Raw genomic sequence first — 17,699 nt, forward strand, 5'->3', positions numbered from 1 at the left:
AAATACCTAACGACATGACTGAGAAATAGTTAATGTTCCCCAAAGTTTGGATGCCTTTAAGAACTTGACTTCTTAATTTTGATCAGTTGGCCTGTCAAATCACACAGAGGACCATTATAATTGGGGACCATTATTCAAATATGCTAGTGACAAGAACCCTTTAATCTTTCACATTTCTGTTTTATCTCAAGTGGGCAATTGTAGGCTGTCAGCACTTCTGTGTGTTTGATCAATAACTTTTCCAACCTGTAGTGAATAGAGTGTGCTGATCAATTGAATGATATGACATTGAATCATAAATGTGTTTGCTTTCAAGTTGTGTAGAAAACTGTAATTAAAAGTTTAGGGATAAAGGAGTCATTGCATTTTGATTGCCCATGCATTAGCAACGTATAAGGAGTGAGCGAAGTCCCCGAACAACTTTCTCTTGCCTATAGAAGCTCCCGGGGGTTCAGTCCTTCTACTAATTGTCCATGTTAAAACACTTGGCAATCATTTTGTCTACTGTTTCCCTTCACCAGTCACAGTCAAGCAGTCACCAGGGCCTGTGGTTTTGATCATTCAGGTTCTCCAGAATTTGACCATTTATCTCTATCCCCAGTGCTTCCACTTTAGTTAAAGCTCTCATCATAGTTCACCTGGGTTACTGCAAATAGCTTCTTTACCAATCTCCATGCCCCCAGTTTTATACCTCTTCAGACCCATTCTCCACATTGCTGGTACTTGATCTTTATAATTATCTTAAAATAGTAAGTGGTTTCCTGTAACCTTTACGGTAGAGGCTAATAGTCCTTGGTAAGGCATATGATTATGATCTGACCCTTGCTGATCATTTTGCCTCATCTCTTGACACCTCCCTTGCTCTTCTTTAACAATAAGCACTCTCCACCCTAAATTACTCTTGGTTCCTCAAATATACCAAGTTCTATTTGTCTCAGAGCTTTATCACAAGCTTCTTCCTTTTCCTGGAATGCTCTTTCCTTTATCCTTGGCTGCTATTGCTTCTATATGGCTTCTAGGACTTCTTGCCTGAACTTTCTTATCCCCAGTGTTTGTTATGTCTGATGTCCTAAGACTCTGTACTTTCTTTTCTTTTATTGCACTAGATATTATTTGCTAGTGATTCTTCTTCCCTTTGATGTGAAGTCCTTGAGGGCTGAGACCATGCCTTCCTTTATGTCTCCAGCAGGTTGTATGGTGTTGAATCTAGAATAGACCCACAGTAAGTGGTTTTTTCCAGCTTCATTGAGATATAATTGACCAAAAATTAATATGTATTTAAAGTGTACAGCGTGATTATTTGATATACATATATACATTGTGAATGATTACCATAGTCAAACTAATTAACACATCCATCACCTCACATAGTTATTTTTTTGTGGTGCAAACACTTAAGATCTATGCTGTTAGCAAAGTCAATAGTATTCACTACAGTCACTATGCTATATATTATTAGATCCCCAGAACTTATTTATCTTAGAACTGAAAGTTTGGGGGTGCCTGGGTAGCTCAGTCGGTTAAGTGTCTGACGTTAGCTGAGGCCATGATCTCATGATTCGTGATTTTAAGCCCCACATCGGGCTCTCTGCTATCAGCACAGAGCCTGCTTTGGATCCTCTGTCTCCCTCTTTCTCTGCCCCTCCTCCACTCATGCTCTATCTCTCTCTCAAAAAAAAAAAAAAAAAGAAGAACTGAAAGTTTGTACCCTTTGACCGACATCTTTTCATTTTACCCATTGTCCAGTTCCTGATAACCTCTAGTAACCCCTATTCTACTCTGTTTCTGTAAGTTTGACTTTTTTTTTTTTTAATTCCACATGTAAGTTAGATTATACAGTATTTGTCTTCTTTGTCTGGCTTATTTTCCTTAGCATAATGTTCTTCATTGTGCACATAGCACAATTTCCTTCTTTTTTTAATGAATGAATAATATTCCATTGTATATATCTATATATCATCTGTATCTATATCTGTCTATCCATGTATCTATACATATACGTCTTTTTATCCATTCAGCCTTTGATGGACACTTAGGTTGTTTCCATGTGTCAGCTGTTGTGAATAATGTTGTAATTAACATGGGAGTGCAGATATCTCTTTGACATAGTGATTTCATTTCCCTCAGATGTATAACCAGAAGTGGGATTGCTGGAAGATATTAGCTGCGGGTTTGTCATATATGGCCTTTATTATGTTGAGGTAAATTCCTTCCATATCTAATTTGTTGACAGTTTTATCATAAAAGGATGCTGAGTTTCGTCAAATGCTTTTTCTATATCTGTTAAATGGTCATCTGAATTTTACCCTTCATTCTGTTTGCTAGAGTATCACTCTTACTAATATTTGTGTGTCAACTCATCCTTGCATCCTTGAGTCCTTTCAGTTTGCTGTTGAATTCAGTTTGCTAGTATTTTGTTGTGGATTTTTAAAACCTGTGTTCTTTAGGGATATTGGTAGTTTTCTTGTAGTATCCTTATTGATATCAGGATAATGCTGGCCTTGTAAAATGAATTTGGAAGTGTTTTCTTCTCTTCATTTTTTGGAAGAGTTTAAGAAGGATTGGTATTACTTCTTTAAACATTTGATAGACTTCATCATAAAGTCATTTGGTCCTGGGCTCTTTTTTTTGTTGGGAGACTTTTGAGTACTGACTCAGTCCCCTTACCCATTATTTGATCTTTCCACATTTTCTATTCATGGTTCAGTCTTGGTTAGTTTTATGTTTCTAGGAACTTACTCATTTATTTTAGATTATCCAATCTGTTAGATGTTGCCATTTTTGAAAAAGTTCTTGGGGCACCTGGGTGGCCCAGTCGGTTGAGCGACCGTCTTCAGCTCAGGTCACGATCTCACGGTCCATGAGCTTGAGCCCCGCGTCGAGCTCTGTGCTGACAGCTCAGAGCCTGGAGCCTTCTTCTGATTCTGTGTCTCCCTCTCTCTCTGCCCCTCCCCCACTTATGCTCTGTCTCTGTCTCAGAAATGAATAAAATAAACATTAAAAAAATTTTTAAAAAAAAGTTCTTTAGCCACCCTTGCCACAGGTGACTTCTTGTTGGTTGATTTTTTCTTTTTCCTGAAAATCCCTTGCCTGTACTGTGTTGCCCGACCTTTCCTTCTTACCCTCAGTTTCCTCTCTGTGCTCCTTCTCAAATTCATGCTAGTTTCTTATCCAGTCAGCTATCCTATAAGTTACCTCTTTGGCTAGCTCCATACCATATAGGCTATTACAGGCTACCCCATATTCAAAATCAAATCTTCCTATTATTATTTAGGTTAGGCTAGGCTACACACTTACACTGAGGTATCAAGTAACCACAAAATACCAGTGGCTTACCACATAAAGATTTCCACCTTGTTCACAAAAGGTCTGCTTTGGGTTATCAAGGCAACTCTCCTCTGTGCAGTGACCTGGGATTCCACCCTATAGTATTATCCTAAAGCTTTACTTCTGGAATAGGTGGTTTTTGGATCACTTTAATAGGAAGGTAAAGGGAGAGGGTGTCAAACCAGTTGATCTTTTAAAAATTTGTGTTAATAGATTTCAGTTATGTAAACAATCATCAGTTCAGTTTTGCTTCAATTGTATCCCTACTCACCATATCTACTCTTACTGGACGATTTTGAAAATGATCTCAGAAATTTCCTCTATAAATGTTTAAGTATGTACCTTTAAAAGACATGGATTCTTTCTAAAAGCATCATCAAAATACCATTTTCACATCTAAAAGATGACACAATTTCTTAATATTATCAAATAATCACTCAGCCCCACCGGCCCTTAGGTATTTTAGCCAGAAAGAGACACATTACACACATTATTGGCCAGAACTAGTCACATGGCTCTAACTAAAGCTGGGAAGGCAGTTTTTTGTGTACCCAGGAAAAGAATTATGAAGCAGGACTTGGTGAACACAACCTAACATTAGATAAGTTTTACTGAGCTCACTCTGCTTCTTTTTAAGCATTTCTTTCTTCCCTTGTGTTTATCAGTAAAGGTTCTCAGGCATATTGAGCAATGCTACTGTCATTAACTATTCAAACATGACATCTCAGAATTTTGGGACAGACACACAGATCTACTTTGTTTACTTAATTCATAAGTATTCCATTCTGATTCCTGCCCATACATTTCATAAAGGTCCAATTTAAGTGTTAACCTCTTTTGGAGAAAGGTTTTCCTGACCTAAAACTGGCAGTGAACTTTCACTCCCTAATTGTTTAAACATAGTAGTTATTGGTACTAGATTGCGAATTATTTCAGTCATGGTGCTTTCTTTTTGCAGTCAAATGCTCTACCACTGAGCTATACCCCCGTGGTGCTTTCTTTTTGAAGCACAGCCAGGATCTGATCCCTAAGTGAGTGGGTGCCCTGCCTGGTGATTTTGCAGCATGAAGTATCTGCGCATGCTGCATAAGTGAAGATCGAGTAGGTCAAGAGAAGGGTGAGCCACAGGTGATATGGTGATATGGTTCAGGGTGAGCCTAGACTATAAAGGGATGTAGGTCTTAAGGTCAAGAGGAGCAGCCACTTATTTGCAGAAATTTTATCACTAAGTTAGGTGGGAGGGTGTGCTAATCGACAAACCTATCTCCTGCTCAGCTTTTCTTATATTCCTGGGGGTGACAGTGGCACCGATGACATACTTTTTTATGCCATCTGTCATAGACTCTGGGTCTAGAGTTCTTTCTTGTCCAGCAAGAAAGTGGGACACAGGATTAAAATGCGAGAGATGGCTAATGTCCAGGAGAAGACAAGAGCCCCTATCAAGGGTCCTTGCTCCATTTTTATTAGGATCAGAAGACTTACAAACATGGTGATGGACGTGCACAAAGAGACAGTGAAACTGTGAACATTAACTCATGGGCGTGAGGGAAAGGGGGTTTTGAAAACGTGCCGTTTCAGGGATTTGGGTTAATACAAAACAAAATCCTGGCTCTGGAGGAAAGTTGTTTATAGCAGATGTGAGGCACCACCTCTGTTTACCTAAACTGGTCTAGGGGACAAGAAAAGCAGAGCTGTCTCAGGGTCACCAAGGCACCTTTCTTTTGCTAATTAGCTTGGCTCTGGGCAACTTTGCTGGCAGTGGTCTATAGCCCTATTTACCTGTTTACCTAATTTGGTCCTTCCTTCCTGTGAAAGCAGCTTCCTGCTATAGTACTAAATTAGGGGGCATTTCCTCCCTGAATACCTAATCTTATTTACCTCACAGACTTTTGTTCTATATTGGGGCCTTTGCCCCGCTCTCTCTGTGCCTATGTACCTAATCTTGTTTACTCAAACTTGGGTGTGAGCATCCTATGGCTTTCTAATTCCTTATACTTGTTAATCCGTAGGTGCAAGCCCAGGGAATTCCTAAACTTATTCCCCGCAGACATCAAAATTTCTTAGCATATTTATTGGCCTTGGCTGATTGAAATAATTTAGCTGACCTGGCCCCCAACTAAATCCTGTGTGCCTGATGGGAAGAAGGACTGCTGATGCCTGTGATGCACTTAGCAGTGAGACAGGAGGGACACTTGTCGAGGTACCCTCTGAAGCAGCAGCATCCACCTGATAGTCCATGCTGCTGCATCAGAGTTTTGATAGGAAGTTAAAATTCCATGTCTCATTCCTTGTCCAGTTTTTTAATCTGAAAGTTTAGTATCTACAGAAGTCTGCACAGTCATAGGCTTCCTTGAGAGTTTCTGAACTGATGCAGCGGAATGAGAAGTGGGACTTTCTAGTTAATTTAAGCATAGTTTCATCTAAAAGAAGATGTAAACTCTATATAGAGAAGATTTCTCTATATCATGCATGTTGTTCTTCAACAGTTAGCTAGTCACTTTTTTTTTCCTAATTAAGAAAGGTTTAGCTCTCATATGTCCAAAGTCCTGTATCTCTCTTATCCTGTATCTTCTCTCTTATCCCAGCAGGAATTTCTATAGGAGCAAGTGCTAGAACAGAAGTTTTCACTAAAAACAAAGGAAGTAAGTAGAGACAAAAGCAATACAACAAGACGAAGGAAAAAAAAGCCAGGATGTTGATTTGGGGACTCTTGACAGTGGAAGGAGGTGCCAGCCAACTACTGAGAGTAAGTATAGGGTCAGTAACCCTGAACTCAAAAGATGAGAACCATGATGTGTGTGAATGGACAATGATGGAGGATGGGGTTGAAGGCTGTAGTGATTTTCTAGAACAAGCTCTGGTGTTCCTGGTTTGACTTTATGAGATGGAAGAAACTTGATTAGTGGATGGGATGGCCAGGTGTGAAAACTAGGTGGAACACTGTGCACTCTGCAACCTTTGTTTATCTCTGGTTTGGATGTTCTCTGAATCTGCCAACTCATGTTTTGTTCGGCTTACTCTCAGTGGTGGGAGGTTTGGGTTTTATTTATACTTTTGTTGTGATAAATAACTTAGAATTTAAGATCCACCTGAAAATGAAGGTGTTTCCTCCACGAGCCAGCAAAATGGTGCTATGACACTTCCCAAGTATGACCATCTAGTAGCATGTCCTGGCCAGAGCCACTCAACTTGTTCTGTTCCACTTTCTGGCCACTGTAGGGTAGAGAGTGGTTCTCCCAGCCCTTGGCTGGGCATCAAGGACACCAGGAGAACATGTTAAAAGTACCAGTTCTGGCTGCTGTGCCCATGAGATTCTGATTTAGTACACTGAGTGGATTCAAATTTGGGAACTGATATCATAGATTTGCATGTAACTTGTTCTGTCAGAGTAGTGGCATTATATTTCTGTGAATATTAATCTTTAGAAACTGGGTAATTAGCACTTAACTATACAATCTGAGATTGTAAACAAACTAACAAAAAGCCCAAGTTAATTATGATTCTCCAAAAAATTGGAGCCTGCAGTAGACAACATAAGCTGGCAGTTTTCAAGGCAGACTAAATGTTGTGTAAATGGTAGCCAATCTCCACCTCCTAGTACTTGAAAGAGAGAAGAAGTGACACATTGTATGCTTCATCAAAGATGTTTGGCCTTTATAATGTTTAACATCTTGGCTTCCATATCCACATAAATGGATAACATTGGACCCGTAGGGAAAGACATAAAGAATCCTTATTAACATCATATTATTTTCCTGAAAAGATTAAATGGATTTACTTAAGTGACAGATATATTTCTGCTATAGAGAAATGTAAGAAAAAGCATGTGATACTTTTTAGGAAAACAATAGGATATGAAATGACAGAAAAGACTATTTAAGACAGAATTCATCATTGTTCCTTCTCTTTCTCCTGACTTTTCCATTTCTATCAATATCACAGAGACTCAAACCCTCAGATTTTATTTGTTACTGCCTTACAGGCTTTACTTTAGAGTGAACCACCACCCATAAGACAATTCTGGCCCCCACTGATTTTTGTAAGGCCCCCAAAATTGTTTTTACATTTTTTAAATGGTTGGAAAAAAACTCTAAAGATGAATGATATTTCATGACATGTGAAAACTATATGACATTCAAGTGCTAGTATCTATAAATGAAGTTTTGTTGGAATGCAGCCAACTGCATTCATTTACATATTATCTCTGGCTGCTTTTATAGTAACAGAACCCAGTAGTTACACAGAAGCATGTGACCCACAATGCCTAAAACACTTAATCTCTGGCCCTTGACAGAAAAAGTTTATCTTAGTAGATTATAAGCTTCTTGAGCCCAGGAACTATATCTTTCTAATACCTTTATCCTAAGAAACCACTAACACAGTGCTTAGCACAGAGTAAATTCTCCATAGAAGTTTGAAGAAATACGCGTTTAAAAAGTGATGTAGTACAAAGTGAGCTGCTCTTTTTTCCCTGAAGCAGCTAACCCAGGGACTTTACTCAGGAGGGTCTCAATATATGTTTTTTTTAAATTGAAATTTAACTATTCTCTCTCTTGTTGAAATCCGTGGTTCTCAAACTCCACCGTGTATCAAAACCATCTGGAGAACATGACAGAACACAGATTTCTGGGATATATGGTTGGCTTAGTTGGTTAAGCATCCAACTTTTGATTTCAGCTCAGGTCATGATCTCACAGTTCGTGAGTTCAAACCCTGCATCAGGCTCTGCACTGACAGCACAGAGCCTGCTTTGCATTCTCTCTCTCTCTCTCTCTCTCTCTCTCTCTCTCTCTCTCTCTCTCTCTCCCCCTCCCCCCTCTTAAAAAGAAATAAACATTAACAAAACAAAACACAGATTTCTGTGGCCCCATCCTAAGAGTCTCTGATTTAGTAGGTCTGGGGCAGGACCTGAGAACTTTCATTTCTAGAATGTTCCCAGGTTCCCAAATGGGGGTGAACATCAGAATCATCCAAGGAAGTGTGTTAGAAATACATATTTCTAAGTCTCATTCCAGAAATTCTGATTTAGTACGTCTGGGTTTGGGCCCAGGAATCTGCTCAACAAGGCATCCAAGGCATATATAACAAGGTGTCCAACTGTTTCTGGGATTTCTGGGGGTCACCCCTTTTGGGATCCACAGTGATAACATCCTCTGAGGTGTGAGTACTGTTTGATATTCATATAGTTAGTGCTTTTTTTCATAGACTAATAGATTGATGGGTTTAGAAGAGATCATCTAGTTTGCTAGTTTGGTTTCCAAAACTCAAATGACACCAGGGTTGGCTGAAGTATTTGCTTTTTTTTTTTTTTTTTTTTTTTTTTAAATCTCATACCTGGGAATGAAAAGATACATATGAAGTAGGGTGAAGAGGAGAGCTTATCGATCTGCGTTGTCTCTGGGAATGGTGTCTGGGGAGGTTGCTGTGGAGCTGACAAAATTTGCCTTTGGATAATGGCCCTACAGTTGGAGAAATACTGTTCCAGTCTAACTGCTGGGCTTTTACTTCATGGAGGAAACTACATAAGCCTACATGTTAATATTTCCATTAAATTCTCAGTTGCTGAAAAACCGATTAAGTTAAGAGAAAATCCTTTTCTTCATAAATTAGGACATAATGACAAAAATAATTTTTGTAATGACAAAATTGCTAGGCTCCAGTGAACATTATGTAAAGCTTTTAATTTACAATTTTATTTCTGGCTGTGTGATGCTCTAACAAATTTTCAGCAGTTATCTATTAACTGAGCTGTTAGAAGAAATGGTACACTCATTGTAAGCTTGTGTCAGCTCTGATATAGTCACATAGAAACTCAAGTTCACCTGGGCTGCACTGCTAAACAGTCTGGATCTCAGGCACAGTGCTTCCATGAAAGCAATATTTGACACAACATATTCCCCTGTCCATTCTCCACATTAATAAAGGAGCTGAAATGAGAGGCCATGTGTTGTAGCAGAGAATTGGGTTTGGAGCCAGACAACCTACTCTCACATGGGAGTCGACTGTGTACTTGGAATGACCTTGAGGGAGTCATAACAACCACTCTATGCTATTCCTCCACTGTAAGATTAAAGGGGTTTTGTTGGTAGCAGATGATTCTTATATGAAAGTATTCATGAGCCACAAAGCATTCTACCCACTTACGGCATTGTTAATGTGATTGCTAATGTGTTTGTTAACAGATAAACAAGACTCTTGTCTGGAAGTCCGGAAACATGTGCTTGGTGCATATAGTATGCAATCTGTACATGTTTATTGGATGAAACTGAGAGAATGAAATGACAAAGAAAATTTATTGGTTTAAAATAAATATGTTAAATGCTTTATAGAGCAGAACTAGACTAGAGGTAAGAAATGAACCAAGTGTGTGTTTTGCAGAATGTCACATTTGCTTTTTTGCAGGTATGTGCTTTAGATTTTGTTAGCAGTCTTAGACGTAGAAATTTACTTTATTAAATTTACTCTGTTAATAAGATAACTGTATTAATACTGTATTAGAAAATTCACTGAGTCTTAATGGCATTTCAAATCCACTTTAGATTTATTCAGGGTGAGAAAAACCCTGATTTAAACTGTGTTGTTGTTCAATACAAAGTAAGAAAGAATCTCACATAGCTTTTTTTATATATTGATATCTCTTTATTGTTACTTTTTTGATTTAAATATAGTTGACGTATAATGTTATATTAGTTCCAGGTGTACAACCTAGTGATTCAAGAGGTGTATACATTACGCTGTGTTCGTATATATTGATACTTCTGTAGCCTGTAAAGGGGACTGCGTTCTCATTCATTTCTCACTGGTTCATTTCAGATAGTTACTATTCAAAAGAAGCAGACCTTCAACATGTGCCCTCAGCTAGATGCCTCAACAACTAGAAGCATAGCAGATGCTTTTATAGAAATGTAGAAATTTGTATGGTGGCTTCAGCAAGAGCAAAAAGTACAGACTTAATGTATTTCCATATTTGTAGGTATTATTTTAATATAGGGTTAATCCAAACCCATTGAGCCCATGTTTATTTATTTAAAGAGCTAGATGCTGAGAAAATAATAATCCATGAGACACAACCCTGGCCCAGGAGCTTCTACTGGGAAGACAGACAAGTGAACAGGCAGTTACTGGGCGGTGTATAAGTCTGGGTGGGGCTGTGGGAGCACAGAGAGGCACCCACCTGGTCTAGCAGCCTGTGACAGGGCAGGTTTGTCAGAGGATGTGACATCCTCACTGCGACCTAAAGGGTCAGCGGGGGGTGGAGTTCAGCAACTTGTAAGAGTTGGTCCCAGAAGGTGAGGTGAGTTGATGGGCACTGCTCTCAGGACCTGGACACCAGAAAGAGAGCTGTGAAGACTGTAGTGATAAGTGTGTGAGGACAGGAGAAAAGGAGAGGGGGCCGCCCTCATGACCATGCTCCAGCCTCAGTCCAGAACAGGCCCAATAAGCCCATGAGCAGAGAGAGCAGGGGAACCACGTGCACAGGGTGAAGCAGGGTGGCCATGAAAGAGGCCCGTGACCAAGAAAGGAGTACTACCCCTCTCCTATCAACTGATGGGAACTGCATGTGGTTTCCCACCACTACGCCCTTGACCTGGGCTCTGGCCCTGTTCCAAATCAGTCAAACCTCAGTTTCATGCTACTTTGCTTCAATGAACTCTTTGTCGCACACTCTCAGAATTTGCTCCCAACACTCATTAGGTGGTCTGTGCTGTTGGTCTGTGGTCTGTGCTGTTGGTCTTGATGCCTGCTTCGTATTATTATAATCTGTCTTGACTCCACTGGAACTTGAGCTATGATTGTCACCCTTCTCAAGGTGACACGGTTGCAGATCTATCACCATTTGACTCTTATGCAGTCACTAGGACACTAAATGTACCACTGTTTTCCCAGTTTACCTTTGGGTGTCTGTTGGTTGAAGTTATCAGAACAAAAATTCTCAAATATATAAGGTGCTACTTTTCTTTTATCTTTTCTTCCAGCAGTAGAATTGAACAAAAAGTAATGGTTGTTGGTTACTGCATGATATATGATAACATCAGAGTGGGCTGGGTAGATGTGATGCCAGCAGCTGGTATGAGGACTCCCATAGTGAAGCTAATGGGAACTCCCAGGGAGAAAAGGATGGAAATGAAATCCCATGTTTTTAAGAAGGGATATCCCCAGCCTAACTGACATTGTGATTTGTTATCCATATTAGACAGATTTTAGAGCCTGTAGGCTATAGTCAGCACCATAACCCATGTCTTCTTGCTCTTGAAGTGACTCAGACTCCTGAGATAATCAGGAAAACGACTCCTCTAACTCACACACACATCATCTACTTGGCTAGAAATATAAGAGTTGGGGGTCCCAGGAGCTCATCTAGTCAAGTCTGCCATACTGTCTGAAGCAGATGCTCTCACTGCAATATCCTTGCACAGCAAGTTTCTTTCCATAATTCCTTAATTGCCATGATTCCAGACTTGCCAATAAGCAAACATATTCTCTTCGCCCACACTCTATTCTATAAACTTGAATTTCCTTCCTGAATGCTCTGTTCTGCCAGTGTATACTACCACTGTCCAGCCAACTAAGCCAGAAACAGGAGTCACATCTTGGACAAGTCCTCCTCCTTTCTTGTATGTTAGTATCTGAATCCTGGTTTTGTTTTGTTTTGTTTTGTTTTGTTTTGTTTTGTTTTGCTTTGTTTCTTTGAAGCAGCTTTTCTCCTCTTCCTTTTTTTCTGTTATCACTGTCTATCTCCACCAAGACAATTATTTTTGTGCTCTATTAGTAAATTTCACACAAGATCGATGTTTCTGTATCATTGATTTTGTCAGATCTCTCCTGTTTAAATCTCCAGAGAAAACTGCAAAATAAGTTTTGCTGTATACCTGGAATTTAAGGATCTCTACAGCTTGAGACAAATGGCAACCTCTTCAAACTGATTTAGTAATTATTGCTACTATATGGTACACAGTCTTTACTGTGTTTTTAAAATTTTTTTAATGTTTTTTATTTTTTGAGAGATGGAGAGAGACAGAGGGCAAGCAGGGGAGGGGTAGAGAGAGAGGGAGACATAGAATCCAAAGCAAGCTTCAGGCTCTTAGCTCTCAGCACAGAGCCCGATGCAGAGCTTGAACTCATCAATGCAAGATCATGACATGAAGTTGGACACTTGACCGACGGAGCCACCCAGGCGCCTTTGTACTGTGTTTTTACCATCCTCAGAAAAATGTCACATTTGTTCATAATGTTAAGGCTTTCTGATTCAGTGGCCCCTGCCAGACTGGTTCTTTTCCCATCATTCCAACTATCTAAATTCTGGCTAGAAAAGATACATCTTCCCATATTCTTCCCTTATTCATTAATGTCTTATTTCTTGAACTCCTTTGACACTTGGTGTTGGTGGCCCATACTCCATTCCACCTTGCAATGTGAGTGGGAATGTGTGTGTGGCTATTACTTGGAGTATAAGCAGATAGGGGACAGGTTCTGCACATCCAGTGAATTAAATGGTTCTGTTGAGAAGAGTTGTGCTAATAATAACTTTCTTTGGATGGTCCTGGAGAAGGTAGGTGACAAAAGAGTAAGATGGTGATACCTGCCTAGACCTATTATAGCTGGTGCCAGGTCAGACCAAAGGCCCTTTGAAGCATCAGTGCTAACTCAGAAATGTTGAGGGCAAAAATAGGGGACAGACTTGGCAAGGAGGTCAGATCACCAGTATCTGGCAATTAGAACAGAAGGAGTTAGGGCAGGGTGAAGTGCCACATGCTGGTCTTAAATGTGTTTAAATTGAAACTAGTGTCCTTGATAAAGCCAAATGATGTTCTTCCCCAAGGCGGAGGCAAGTCCTAAGAAACAGACTAAGCCACTCTAACTTTATATAAACGGAGTTTTTAAGTAAAAGAATCAGAGGGGTCATTTGGCTTTGAACACTAATGTTCTGATATAAGACAAACACTTGCTGCTTTTTAAAAAAAATTTCATATGTACCTTCCCCATGCTCAGGAAGTATTTTGGACTCCTGTTACTTCTCAGTGTTCCTCAAAGACAAAAGAACAGAGCTCTGATCATCTTTTTGAATTTAAGGCATCCTGGGATTAAAAATTTTTTTCTTGATTAAAATAGTTTGAATACAAAGGGCTATACAATTTAATTAAGTGCCAGTTGATGGATGCCAATTTCCCTACAGTCTTATCTCCCCTTTCCCAGTCATATATTTTTGTTATGAATTCCTTTACTCTTTCCTGATTAACCAACAAAAATGCATGACTAAATTGTTTAAGCTTAATTCTTGGCTTATTTGTGTTTTATATTCTATTTTGTTGGCAAGATATTTTAATGTCTTTCCTCCCACTAGCAGAATTTATGGCAGAAAAATTGCTTTAGCTTTAAAAAAGAGACCTGGCAGGGCAGGAATTTTCGGCTGATCACTTGGTTTCTGAAATTTTAGCAGAAATAAACAAGATGATTAGTTTGAAATGTAATTCATAGTCAATGAGTTTAAAAAAAAATACTTGAGTTGCTGATTACAGCTAGCTCAAATAGACCCCCTAAAATGTAATTTACTTTTGGAATGATTCCAAATGGATTCTTTCTGCTTAAATTTGCAAAATTTCCCAATGCTGTGTCAATATTTCAAATAGTACTTAAAAAGTTTATTAGTAGCATTGATCTGACTTTAATCATCTGGCCTGAATGTTGGTGGTATCTCGAATTTTATGAGCACAATATACATGAATCGAAAAGAGACATTGGTTTGGATAAATGCATAGCCCTGATTTTCCCCCATGCACTTTCACTATTGCCCTTTTTCTTCTAATGTTTTTCTTTTTTCTTTTTGAAAATTTTTATTATGGATAATTTCAAATTTACAGACACAAGAGAAGAAAGCAAAGTAAAGCTCTAACTATGCAACACTCAGCTTCAAGCATCATGAGCTGTGCCAATCTTGTCTCATTCATCTTCTACCTGCTTTTCCTTTCCCTGTGCTGATTTTTTTAAAGCAAATTCTGGATGTGCATGTCATTTCATGTGTAAATATTTTAGCATGATATCTAAATTATGATTCTTTTAAAAAATAACTTTAATACCATTATCACATCTAAAAAAATCGAGATTTCTTCCTTCATCAAATATCCAACTCAAATTCCCTGTTTTATCTCATATAGATTTTATAGTCCATATATTCAAATCAGGGTCTGAATGAGGTCCATCCATATATTATAATTGCTCAGCATGTCACTTAAATTTCTTTTGAGTATGGGTTTCTTATTCTTTTTTTCCCCTTCTAATACATTTTTTGGAGAAACTAGTCATTTATTTTTCTAGATTGTCCTACAATATAGATTTTCCGGGTTGTATTCATTCCCATGTTTTTACTTGGCATCTTGCTCTGTCTTTTGTATTTGTTGAATAATCTGGTCACTGCATGATCTGTCCATGCCTGACTATTCAGTGTCATCTCACAGAAGCATTCTGTACTCATCCAGAATTTGCCCACCTCTACCTAGAATGGTCTGACTGCTCAGCTCAAATGTTGTTTTCTTAGGAAAGCCTTATCTAAGGTAGGAACCTATCTCGTGCTCTTCTAGCACTTTTTTCTTCATAGCAATTATCTTTATAACATATTTGTTTGTATGTATATTATTTAATACATGTTTAAAAAACTGTCTTTTTTGCACACCATTGAATAGTCAGCACCTAATATAGCAACCAATCCGTGAAAATGTGTCAAAAAATGATGAATTTGATGATTAACTAAAATGAATTCTATACTATGCACTACTCAGCTTCAAGCATCATGAGCTCATGGCCAATCTTGTCTCATTCATTTCCTGCCTACTTTCTCCTTTCCCCTACACTGAATTCTTTTGAAGCAAATTCTAGACATGGAAGTCATTTCATGTGTGAATATTTTATATCCCCCCTTGCTTCTTGAATATTACTTAATACAAATGAGGTGACCACAAGTTGTGCTCCAGTTATTCTTTATCTTGGTCCTACCTCCTGGTCTTCCACATGTGGCTACTTTTCACACCCACTATCGTGTAATACTGCAGACAGCTGGTCAGTATTCCTCTAGGGGAGACTATAAAGGACATGTGGAATTTAGTCACATTTCTTTTGGTGGTCGTGATGGTCTTGGGAGCCTGCATTGCTTAGGGAGCTTTAAGGGAAATTTTCTCAAAATGCAAATGAACTCTTTATTTAAAAAGAGATGGTTATACTTATATATTAGTGTGCTTGGGGTGCCATGACAGAATACCACAGACTGGGTGGGTTAAGTAATAGAAATTTATTTTCTTATAGTCTTGGAGGCTGGAAGTGCAAGATCAAGGTTCTGGGAAAGTTGGCTTCTGACACCTGTCTTTCTGGCTTGCCAACAGCTACCTTCTCACTATGTCCTCACGTAGCTTTTCCTTTGTGCCCTTGAAAAGAGAGAGAGAGATACCTTTCTGGTGTCTCTTCCTCTTCCTAGAAGGACATCAGTTCTGTTGGATTAGGTCCCCACCTCACCTTTTTTCTGTTTTTGTTTTTTTGAGACAGAAAGAGAGAGAGAATGAGTGGAGGAGGGACGGGGGGTGGGGGGGGGGACAGAGGATCTGAAGCAGACTCTATGCTGACAGCAGAGCCCAATGCAAAGCTCGAATTCATGACCCGTGAGATCATGACCTGAGCTGAAGTCAGACACTTAACCGACTGAACCACACGGGTGCCACAAACCCCCACCCTTTTACCTCATTTAACCTTAGTTACCTCCTAAAAGGCCCCATTTCCAAATATAGTACAGTCATTAAACATTTGATTTAATATAATGGTTAAATAACAATTTTAAGTACTAAAAATAAAGTTTAAAACATACAAAAAGGGTAAAAGCAGGGCTACATTTAGAACGAAGATTTGAATACAAAATGTAATATGTATTTCTGAAAATCTTTGTAAAGTACTTAAAACATACTTATGTAACCGTGACATCTTAGATCAATTTATAAGTGGGCCTTAGAAAAATGATGTGAAAAACCACTCTGACATACCAATTAGTGACCCAAAGCTCAAATTTTATGAACTACAACCATGTCGTATCAAATGCATTTATGCCCCTTCTCATCAATGCCCCATATTCCTTTCATTGTTTTATTTCTTCTACAGTATTTATTTTCTAAAATACCATGTAGTTTGCTTATTTTGTTTGTCTGCCTACTTCAACTAGAATGTTTAATGATCCATGAGGTCAGGGTGTGTGTCTGTTCTGTTTGCTGTAGAATCTCTGGCTTCCAGAGCAATAGTTATTACAAGATGGGCACTTAATATACATTGGCTAAATAAGTAAATAAATTAGTAGTAAGTCAATTATTCTGTCCAATTGGATTTTAATAGTCAGGTTTTTAAAAAATTATAAATTAAATATTACTTATAATGCAATGCACCAGAATCACCTGGAGGGCTTGTTTTAGGGCTTATTGAACTCCATCTCCAAATTCTGGACTCTGTAGATCTAATGTGAGAATCTGCATTTCTAATGTGTTGTTACTGGTGCTGTTACTGGTGGTAGAGGAAACATACTTTGAAAAAACACTAACTTACAAAGACCAAAACTCAATAGCATCATGAAATTTGGGGGAGGGATATGAATTATTAGCATTTGGCCCTAACTCATGGTATAGTGCATCTGCTACGTTGTAATTAACTTGCAGAAGCACATGTAGTGGAACACTGGATTGGTGTGTTGGTAAGTGATTTTCTTGACTCCTTCGCAACAAATTAAAGGGAGTGCTGACTCCCCATAGGCTGTCATCTCACTCACGTATTTTAAATATGGACCTTCATGATGGCAGTAGATTCACAGAAGGCAAATCTTGGCTGTCCCCAGAGTGTCTTTGTTAATGTGATGAATGAATGGAAATTTCCCTTTGGAAGGCTGTTCAGGCTTTTCTTTTGGTAGAATGTATTTAAAAGTATTTGTAATGTAGCATGAAAAAAAAAATAGCATTCCAGTTATTGAGATAGTAGGATTTAGCTCTTCTCTGATACTTTTCATCTTGAAAATTTTTTGCAAACATTAACTAATGCCTCCGGCAATCCTTGGAGGCAATTTATACTCTATATTTTGTTCTTTTAAAGGTTGGAGACAGAAGTTTGGCTTCTATTTCATGCTTTTGTGGCCTGGCCTCTCTGCTTTTTGGTCTGTTTATGCACTGGTAGAGAGTTGGAAATCAGCCCTTAAAAATCAGATTCTCCTGCTACTCGGCAACCTCTTGAGGCCTGTTGTTTCCTGCCTCACTTGTTATTTCTGACCATCCTATTTTTCATGTGCAATGATTAGTTACTAAGGCAATGATCTTAAGGACTCTGACTCTGTTTATCATCCAGTAGGGAGTGAACTTATA

At 38.7% G+C, this 17,699-nt stretch overlaps 1 long non-coding RNA gene across 1 annotated transcript in view; it reads left to right on the plus strand.

Annotated features, from left to right (window-relative positions):
• Positions 1-5,921: 5,921 nt before the first annotated feature.
• The window catches only part of LOC128774965 (uncharacterized), a 71,236-nt gene continuing 59,458 nt past the window's right edge, over positions 5,922-17,699 (plus strand). Inside the window, exon 1 of the long non-coding RNA XR_008419539.1 lies at positions 5,922-6,073. This is a non-coding gene — a long non-coding RNA (uncharacterized LOC128774965). The remainder of the gene's footprint in view (positions 6,074-17,699) is intronic.

Source organism: Panthera pardus, unplaced genomic scaffold (genome assembly GCF_024362965.1).
Source record: "Panthera pardus isolate Hobbes unplaced genomic scaffold, ASM2436296v1 HiC_scaffold_6, whole genome shotgun sequence".
NCBI lineage: Eukaryota > Metazoa > Chordata > Mammalia > Carnivora > Felidae > Panthera > Panthera pardus.